Genomic DNA, 10992 nt, shown 5'->3' with positions numbered 1-10992 from the left:
ACCTGCAACCCCATCTCATCTGCCTAGCTGAGCCCACCCTGCCTGTGGGGGTCTTGGGCTGTTTTTCATGGAGACCCTGCCTGCCAACCCACCTGCTCCGTCCATCCCTGGCGGTGGATGCAGGATGGATGGTCCTGGGGCTGGATAGGATCAATTGCCTTCCCACCTCCCCATTGCACTGGCCCAGGTCAGCACCCACACCCTCTGCCTGCAACAGCTCACCAAAACTCCTTAAGTGTCCCTGAACCCAAATAACTGCCCACCCCTGCTCTAGCTAGTAAACTCAATGTAAACAATTTTTGTCCAAATGTGAACAGACAGATTGTCAGTTCTACTTTCTTACTAAATAGAAGTATTTAGTGTAGTTTCATTGATACAAGACACATGTTTACAGCAGGAAATCCTTTTTTTTAAATTAAAAAACACAATGTATCTAAGGCCTAGATCATTTTTAAGACTCTAAACTGAAAGAGAGGCAGACATCTATGGGTCTAGGTTTTAAAGTTGTTATATTTTATCTCTGAATTCTAGATGCACCCTGCAGTTATAAGAAGATTTCATGAGATAAGAGAATGGCCAACATGGATTTTTTCAGGGAAAAAAACATGCCAAAACAACATGATAAACAATCTTTGACAAATTATCTGCTTTGGTGGACAAGGGGAATGAGGTTGATTCAACCTACCAGAACTCTTTTTGACAGAGTCCCACAATCCTAGAAATATGGTCTAGATAGATTAGGTAGACACATAACTGGCCCTAAATGCTTGGATCCCCTATGAACTCTGAAGCATGGCTGGAGCCCCAGGCTGACATGGATGCCCAGGGGAAGGAAGCAGCGAACTGGGAACAGATGAGGAAGAAGGGACCAGCCAACTGTTGCTACTGTCCTGGACTGATGTAGGGGCAGGGGAAGACCCAGAACTACTCCTCCCCTGCTCCAGCCAGGGGCTGCAGGGAGTGGTTGTGCAGGATTGTGCACTACTCAGCAGAAGTGGCAGCTGGTGGGTCCCTGCTCTCTTTCCTTTCACCACATTTTCTCCTTCCTCCTAGGGGCTCCAAATATGGGGAGTGGCTACTCAGGGTGATGAGCTTGGCTTGGGATGGCAGCAGTGGCTGCTGGTCCCCCCTTCCAGCACCTGCATGTGACTAGTGCTGGACACCCAAAGGGACTGGGGAAGGAACAGGAGCATCTGGAAGAGGGAACTCACCAGCTGCCACTGTCCCTGTCAAAGCCTACAACCCCATGCTGCTATTTACAGAAGCCCTAACTTAAGTGAGGCATGAGTGGCTTTGGATCTCTGCCCACCCCTAAGTCAGCTGGGGAATACAGCAGGGTCCTCCCTTTCTGCACCCAGAGACAAAACCTATGCAAACACTTCTGGAAAGGTGGGGGGATAGGAGGGAGGGGTGGTTTCTGAGCTGGAGGGGAAGGGGTCTTATCTGCTTTAGGGGCTCAAAAGAGTCCCTGGCTGCTCCTGCCTTGGCTGAGTCTGCCTTCTGGGGGGTAGAGGAAGATATAGGCTGCAACAAACCCTGCAGCATTGATGGCATCTCCTGTACCCCACTTTTAGAATTCCTAAATCTGCCCATGACCACTACTGCTGAGGTTCAGGTATAACAGCTGTTAAGATTCCTTGCTGCCGTGTAGAGGTAGAACTTCAGTTTGGTATTAGGTACAGGTACAATAACCACTGGCTGTGTCTACACAAGCAGCGGACTGTGTGGTTGTTACTGCACAGTCATTTAGTATTTGCTTAACCAAGAACTAAATGACTGAGCAGTAAGCGGCGTTACTGCAGAGTACAGTCCCCACACATTTTTTAATGCTACTGTGAAGTAGTAACAAGCTACTGCGCAGTAGCTCGCTACTACTGTGCAGTGCCATCGCTGTCATGGTTAATGCCCACCAATGCTATGGGGCAGTAGCAACGAGCTACTGTGCAGTAGTAGCTCATTGCTACTGCACTGTAATGTCTCGTGAAGATGGGCCCACTAAGTTCAAGAATGCTCTAGAAAGGTTTACCTTTTGAACCCTTAGCTTGGGTGAGCACACTCAGTAAAGTGCTTTAAAAGAGTGGCAAAGTTTTGAGAAGAAGGTGAACAACACCTTGGAGTGGCAGACCTGAATGATAACATGTAACTCAGGGGTGGGCAAAATGCAGCCCGCGGGCTGGATGTGGCCCACCAGGCCATTCTATCTGGCCCGTGGGGTCCCTAAAAATTTAGAAAATCTGCCCCTGGCTGCTTGCCATGCGGCCCTTGATGGCTTGCCAAAACACAGTAAGCGGCCCTCTGCCTGAAATAATTGCCCATCCCTGATTTAACTGGATGAGTAAGAGATGATTGGAAGAATGTATGATTGACAGATAATGTTTTAAGATCATTGGACCAGCAACAGTGCTGTGATGGAAAACTAAATGATAGTAAAAGGGGGTGAAAAAAGATCCTCAGGGTCCCCAGCAAGCAGAGTCCAGGAGAGGGATACAAGGACTAGAGTGCTGAGGATTGGGATCTGAGAAGTGAATCATACTGTGCCTTGGCTTGGAGAAGGGTTCCTTGGGAAGGAGCACCCTTCAGAAGAACCTCCCTAATTGAGTGTGGGACTCTATCAGAGTCTTGTGTGGAGTTTAGTAGTGTAAAGTGACTCCAAGATAGGAGAGGAAGAGAGTGCCTGATGCAATTCATTTCATGTTAACTCAACCTGCCTGTCTGTCTATCTGATCATTTAAAGTTGTTTCATCTAACTGGACTCTCAGGGGGCAACATAGTGTTGGGAAAGTGTTGCTTATAGTATCCCTTATTATCCCTGTTTGTCCCTGCCCTGTTTCTTGCTTGTTTTGTCTCACTGTTTATTGTATTGTTATCCCTGCTTATTATAATCAATTATCATTATTTGACCTTCAGTAATCCTTGGTATCGTCATTCAGGCCAATATACTAAAAAATCTGTCCAGTATTGTAATCAGCAGCATTGAAGGGAATGCCAACATTGTTTGGTAGCCCTTTCATCGCCCTTTTCCAAGCCGGTGAGGTTGGGGTTGTATCTCCTCCAAAACCTGGTTGCAACAGCTGAACTCTGAAGCAATTATAGAATTGCTTTGAGTACTTTCAGTAGAGCAAGACTATGAAGCTGAGCAATATTGTCAGCAGAAAAGAAGGGTGTTTAAGCAGTTAAAGGGCTAGGAGACAGTTAAGGCTTCTTGGCTCTTCCATACTTCACATAAGATCTTTGCTGAGTGAGCTTCTTTACATTTCATATTTCTTATCCATAAAATAGGAATGATAGTTACCTCCTTCTGAGGCATAGTATGAAGCTAAATTTATAGTTTTAGATCTCTGCAAAATGCTTGAATAGGAAGTATTCTAGAAATACAAAGCAGCTTTAGTAAATTTCCCGAATCCAACTATTCAAAACAAATAATAATGGCTGGAACATCAAAGCCTTGTTTAATCTGAAAAGATAATGTTGCACTAGCATCTATCAGTGCCTGTTGTCATGGGTATTCCCTTTTTGGATATGCCAATGTGAAAAAAGAAACCTTTAAAATATGCCATCAAAGGCGTAATGGAAACAAAAAGGCTCCCCTCTGCCCCGCCCTTCCTTCTACCCCACTGAATGCTTTCTGTCCCTAGTGTTTGTACCATAATCTGTTGTCTATTTAAGACCTGTTTGAGCTGCTTTTGAACTTTGCTTCCATGAGAGGGATATGTGTATGTATCAGTAGTGGACAGAGTCAAGTACAGAGACTTGACAATATAAAAAGCAATAAATGTTTAAGATTCAGAAAGAGCAGTACTCAAGATCAAGATTCACTTTAGTCTAACTAAAAGTTTGTGTGCAAGACAGTTTCATGCTGGTTAACTGTTGTAATTTCACACTTTGGACAAATGGTTAAAACACATGTACCTCACACACACATTTGGCATAGACCAGTGTGTTTTAAACATTAAATAGCCCTTCTGAGAGAACAGTTCTTCACGGACAACTGCAGTCAAGTTTACCATGATATTTTCAAGACAGTTATATCTAGTCAAGGCCAAAAGCATCAGTTAGCAAGCACAGGAACTGAAGGTACTACCCTGGGGTCAGAAGTCAGAGAGCAGGACAAAGTTCACAATTCAGGAATCAAAGACAGGAACCAGGACATCAGGATAAGATTGGTAGCCTAAATTCTGTTATCAGCATCCCAATCAGAGAACCACAGCCAGAGATAGGAGGAAAAATACCAGCAGTAATGGGCTGAGCTAGAATTTTGAAAAGTGGGGTACAGATGGTATGGTGCATCATCCCATATCACACAATGCATATTTTTTTCCGGTTAAAAAGAAATTATATACTTTAGTGATATGCTAGGGACCTAGGGCTATATTATTGGTTTTAAAATTGAAGCAAAACCAAATAGAACTATTAGAATATGTATTAATTCACTAATAGGTATAAACATACAAAAAACTAGGCAAAAATAATTTAAAGAAGCTATTTTATCAGTCGCGTTTTCATTAGAGTTAAATGCACATCTAATTTTGAGGTTCATAAAGGAAGTCAAGCCTTCTTGAGCATCTTGGCAGTGCATCCAGAGCTTCACTGAAAATTATTCTTTCTAAGAAAGAATCAGGCAGGTAATTATGAGCCATGAAGTCAACTGACTCCCTCAGCACCAGTAATGTCAACTCTTACCAAATTAATGAGAGAGTCACGATTTCTAAGTAAAATTAAGTCTGCCTCATGATCTCGCGATAGACCTCTCAAATCTTGGGATTTTTTTTTTTTGGTGCGTGTAGAGGAGCACCCAGCAGGTAAATCTGTGTAGGGGAAGAGGTGGGAGGGCAGACTGAGGCCCCCATAGTGAGGTAGGGAATGGGGCAGGGGTGAGTGGGGCAGCAGGGCCAGGGCAGATCATGTGACAGAGCCACGGGCAGCTCATCTAGAGGTGCAGGGGAGAGGGGTGCGACTCCTCACCACTGCACACACCCCCAAGAGAGGCATGGGGGCATGTGTTCCCTGGATTTGTGTGCAGGGTGGAGGTGGGCTGCCTGCTGCAGGCTGGGGCTCTGAGCCCTGCTGCCTTTGCCCTGGGAGCCATATGCTGGGCTCATTACGTGTCCTCTGCCTGCCCGGCAACAGGAGGAACAACATGACATTGTGCATCTCCTGGGGCAAAGGCAGCAGGGTGCAGAGCCCCAGACTGCAGCAGGAAGTCTGCCGCTGCCCTGCACACAAATCCGGGGGGCACATGCTCCCCATGCCTCCCCCAGGGTTGCACACAACAGTGGGGAGCTGCTCCCCCCTGTACCTCTGGATGAGCCGACTGTGGCTCTGTTGCACAACTCACTCCAACCCCATGGCCCCATTTACCCCAGCCCCTACCCCTGTCCCTGTCCCACTCCCTCCCTCACCATGGGGGCCATGATCTCCCTCCGCCCCTTCCCCTGCACAGACTTACCTGCTGGGTGCTGTCTGTGTCTGTGTCTGGAAAGTGCTAAACATACAACAGTTCAGCAGATATTGTCCCAATCGTAACAACTGGTAGGAATTACATTTCTTTTTCTAAAGCATGATCAGTTGTAGTAATATAGTTTTTGTATAAGTCTCTGACCTATTAGAAGTTAAATAAGTGACTAATGGGATTTATATACTTCAAAAATAGCATCTCATGATTTACATACCAAATGCCTTAATTTTTAAGAATTTGTCTCTTGATTTTTGACATGGTGGGGTTGGTAATACTGCAGCACTGCCTGACTAGGAATGCTGCTGCAGTTGGTTTTAAATTTTGGATGGACCAGGAATCAAAGGGGCATGCAACTGCACAGGTGCCAGGCACCTCAGGCTAACAGTCAGAATGAAATCTGAGGTTCAGGAGCTAGAAATGGAAACCAGGAGTACAAGGTTAGGAGTCAGAGGCAAAAGCCATGAAGCAGGACTAAAGGTGTGCAGTCATATTCAGAAATTCAGGTGTATTGTTCAGAGATGGTACTGCTTCATCCAGGATTAAAATTAGAACAGTTTTGCTGCATTTGTATTGTTCCCACTTTGTCTCCATGTTACAACATGAGAGCTGTTGCCCTTTTGAAACAGCTCCAAATATGTGTATCTATACCACAAGATAATTGATAAGTATAATAAGTATGTGTGTCCATGCCATAAGATAATTGAGCTCATTCAAGGGCTTTTCCATTATTTAGTCTATCAGTCCATTTTTTATAATATTTTTTTTCAGACACTTGCATTGAGAGATGTTCACTTTGTATTGGGTAGACTTATTATTTCCAGGACTCTACTCCTTGTAGGAATCAATTTAACCTGTTGCTTCTAAAGATCATAATTTTCTTATGGGGAGAGCCTACTACATTGAGTCTTTGAAACTCAGCACTTGTATCCACCTACCTTGAATTTTATGTGAAACACATACCTACCAGTGCTGTGAATTATGGCATGTAAATTTTAATTTTCTATAATCAGCCCTCCAAATAGATAAAATTAACAGTAAGTAAATGTAATGTTTTTAACTTCTATCTTTTAATTTGTTAATACAGCTTCTGCTGTGCAAAGAGATACTTGCATGGCCATCTATTTTTGGCTGAATGTTTTCAAATTACTTAGTGATGAGACCGATATCTTTGGCAAAGTTTACATCAGTGAGCTTGTCATCTATCTGTTGAATGTCCACTTCTACACTACCAGTTTGTTACACAGCAAAACCAACAGCAATTGTAAACAAGATGGAAACAAGGTACAACAGTACCTGGTGCCAAATCTGTTCACTCTCAGCTTATCCTTACTTCAAATTGTGTTTTGACCCAGATTTCTAATCTGAATATTTTTTTGGGGAACTCCTTAGACTTGTAACATTTACCACAGATGCCTCTATATACACTATGGAGGCATCTGTGACTATAAACTATTCTTTCCATCCAGGAAGAACACATACCAGCTGCAGAGACTTCCTCAGTCTGACGAAGGGTTTTTAAACCCGAAAGCTTGCTAACATTTTTTTTCCAGCTATTTAAGTTGGTCTCATAAAAGATATCAGATTCATCCAAAGAACCTTGTCTTTCCATATACACTATGAAGTAGCTTTAAAATAAATTACCCAGTTCAGGACTGTTGACAACTACCATGCATTACTTTACTGTGTTATGCAGGATGAAGATCTGGTCTACACAAGACTGATTTGGGTCCAAACCAGTCTGTTGTTCTCCAGCTCTATCTGTGGCATTGTCATAAGCTGTTCTGAGCCTTTCTAGGTAGGGCATGATCTAAATCTGAACAACAACAACAATGACAATAACAGCAATGATAATAATGATCATCATCATCATCCTGCACCAGTTGTGATCCCAATAATCCCCTTATTTAAGAACATTTTGTGCTCCCTGTTTTTCATTCTTCTAAGACTCATTCTTCCCCTGCTACCAAACTTGAAGGGCAATAATATAAACATTATGTTTTTTCCACTTGCTTGAAGCAGCTCTGCTGTGATTTGGTCGTTACCTGCTGATTTCTTGTTCTTTAGTCTTTCAGTGGCTACATTTCAGCCACAGTAATTACTTCATAGCGCTACCATTTCACTGAAATTATCAAAATTGAATACTATTTTTGGTGGGTGTTTGTTACAAAAATCATGTTTAACATAGTGGAAAGTTTTCTCTTGTTTATCTTTTGTTTGGCCTTTCCTCCTGTGACTAAAATCTCCAGGAACTTTTTTAGTGTTTCCTAAAGTGTTCTCAGATCCCTTGATGGCTGTCATTCCTGCTTCTAATTCCTGCATATTCATATATGCTCTTATCCTTTGTGGCTGATCTTTTTACTGCTTTATCTTTACTTCTGGCTGTGTAAGAGGGATAATGTAGCTGTGATGGTCTGCAAATTATGAGAGAAGCAAGGATTTCTTTGGGTGATAGCTGTGTAGCTGGGATAAAGTTAGACAGACTTTCAAATGCAAGACATGCTTTGTCAGTTCTCTGATCACAGGAAGCCAAGCACAGCGTAGTGAAAAACCAGTGGGCGGGAAGGGCTAAGAAAAATGAGAAATGACACTTTCTCTCAGCCGTTCCCCTCTTGCATTCGAAACCTATCTCATTTTATCCCAGCTACATACCTGGTTCAAGAAAAGATAACACCCTAAGAAATCCTTTTGGCTCTGGGCAAACATAACAATGTAACTATTTGTAGTCTTAAAAAGTTGTCATGGTTCAGCTTACTTACCATTCAAGAGCATGTGAGTAACTGGTATAACTGCTTCATCTGTCATCTGCCTCCATAGACTCCAGTATCTTTAAAGCATATGAATTCCTCTCAAACAGGGGTGGATTTTTATTATTTTTAGAATAGTTTTTTACTGAGTGGGTTCTCTCAGCGCTAGCCACTGTCCTGATCATCTGAGGTGAGCTTCACAAACATTTCATCTCCCCAGCTAGAGTTAAAACGTATCCCTGCCATAGTCTCTCAAGTGAACTTCATTCCTGGGCCTTGTGTGCTATAACCAGTGGCTGCCTTTCCGGCCCCTAACTGGATTCCCCTGAGCTTCCCTGTAGTTTTTCAGTCTATTTCTAGACCTTTCTTCTTTCTTCAAGGTGAGAGTTTCCTTATTCTGCCCTAAATTAATCTGTTCGTTTCCCTGTTTCGTGAAGTCTTCTTTTTTTACTTCCAAGGATAAAAAAATTGCTTGGGAAGGCAGTTCCCTCCAAATTCCAGCCTTAAAAAAACCACCTGACCGGCTCCTCAAAGCTTCCTCTGAATCGAAGCACTGAGGGTTCAGCCCCCTTGCTGGAAGGACAGGCCTGCCTTGCTTTGTGCACGGTTCCCTCCAAATTCAAGTAGCAGTCGCAAACAGGCTTCAGGGAGAGCGCCTGAAGCATTTTTTCTTCAGAATAGGGATTGAAATGCAGAAGCTCCTTAGAGGCCCCAGTATAAAACAGGAATTTCTAGTGCTCTGTTCACTCGAGAGCGTTAAAGAGGGTTTAGAAAGAGTGCTCTGAGGTCAATGCACGCATGGTAAGCATTAAAAGGGATCAAGTTCACACAGGTCCCAAGCAGAACTTACAACTTTTAACAACAAATTCAGCCAGCATACTCAAATTGCCTTTAACATGGGTTTTCTGAGGTAATATTTTGCAGCATACAAATGAACACTCACACTTTAAAAAAACAGTGGGGTGAGAGTTGCCTAGTTCATCTCATAACCGGGCTTATAATGTATCTGCCTCTTCAGGGGATTTTCAGAACAAGTTGTTAGACAGCCCTGAATAACTGAAGCAACAGGAAAAGGAAAGTGGCGAGTGCTGTTCATGGGCCGATAAAACAATGGTTGAAAAGTCTGGGCCCTCAAAGGAGAGATTCAGAAGTGCTGAGCACCCATTAATGTACTTCCAACATAGGTATATGAAAGGTAGGTATAAGCCCACAGACTTTACTATGGCTGAGACACAAAATACTAGATTGGTTTCTCTTGCAGTACTTGAAGGAAAGGAAGGGGGCTTGGTTCACAGGTTGGTCATGGTAGACACCACTATTCTCTATTTAGGATCTATGAATCAAATCAATTTGAATTTAGTGTCACTGGTGCATCTACACAAGACACCATAATGAGAAGTAGCCTATTCTATTGTACATTAGCATGTCACAGCAAAAACCATGCCAAAGTGCAAATGTGCAGTAGAATTAGTCTACTGTGCATTAAGCGTCACAAAAAACCCCCACTTGCCTTTGCTACTGGGCATTAGCTAATGCGCCGTTATGTAAAACTTCATATTAGAGGTACTAAACTGAATGCACAGTAGCAAAGGTATCTTAATGCATGTGTAGATATGCCCGGTCATAGATAGTCCAGAAGTACAATGTTGTTCATATAAGTATTCCTACTATCTGTGGTTACTTCTAAGGGCTCTTTCCAGAGAAATGTTGGGGAATGCTATGAGCCTTATTAAATCTACTCTAAGGGCTTTCTGAACGCCATGAGGGAAATGATACATCTCCTTCTCCCATGGTCAGAAAGAAAAATGTAAAAACGATGGGATAGAGGAAAATGAGGCACTGAAAACCTGGTCTGTGCAGTATATACAATGAATGTGACAAGAACAAACATGCGCTCAGCAAACCCACTACAGGTTTTGTATTTCTCCAGGATCTGGCCCTTTTCAAAGAAGTGACACTGGTAGTGAGGGCAGCCAGGCAAAGGCAAACCTCGTCCTTCTGATGGTTCCTCTGCCTCTTATCCCTGTCTCAGCCAATCAACAGGCAGTGGGGTGGGGCAAGATGCTCTTTAAAGGTTTTGCCACAGGTGTTCCCATTCTTTCACCCAGTTGCATTCCAGAGAGAATTAGGGCACTGGGCGATGGCAACCTATGTGGAACTGAACACAAAGGCAAAGATGCCCATCCTAGGACTGGGCACCTGGCAGGTAACTGTGGGAGCTAATAGCACCTGAGTGCTGTAGTATCATACATGTGCTTATTGTAAAGATAGTTATCATCTGTCCTTGACACTGCAAAGCTATTGAGGGTTCTCAGTCCTGTTATAGTTGTCTCTCTTTTGTCTGTGCAGCAAAACCGGAGCTCCTCCATTGGGCACCTGAAAAAGTTGGCATAGCTTAAGTGAATGTGTAATGTTAATGAGGAAGTCTACCTCTCAGTGTAGCAAGTTACACTGTAAAACCCTTTCAATGTGATTTAATTATTTTTTACAGTGAATAATTATACCATAGAATGATGCTTATCTGTTATGCCTGGATAAAAAAGAGTGGCTTTGGAAATGGGACTTTATATTGCCTGACTGATTGCTCAGGTGCCGACGCTGATTTATTTATACATGCATGACATTCTGCAGACAAATATATACCACAGTTCCTAACCAGAGGGCCTTATATCACTTGACTTGAGAGGTGTTTTTAAAAAAACTTACTGAGTTCTCCCAAAGATCTGAACTTTAAAAGACCAAGTCTGTTCACCTATAAGTTGGCAACATTATGATACGCTCTTTTATTACAGC

Source organism: Alligator sinensis, unplaced genomic scaffold (genome assembly GCF_000455745.1).
Source record: "Alligator sinensis unplaced genomic scaffold, ASM45574v1 scaffold87_1, whole genome shotgun sequence".
NCBI classification, from domain to species: domain Eukaryota; kingdom Metazoa; phylum Chordata; order Crocodylia; family Alligatoridae; genus Alligator; species Alligator sinensis.
Note: the sequence above shows the minus strand (reverse complement) of the source record.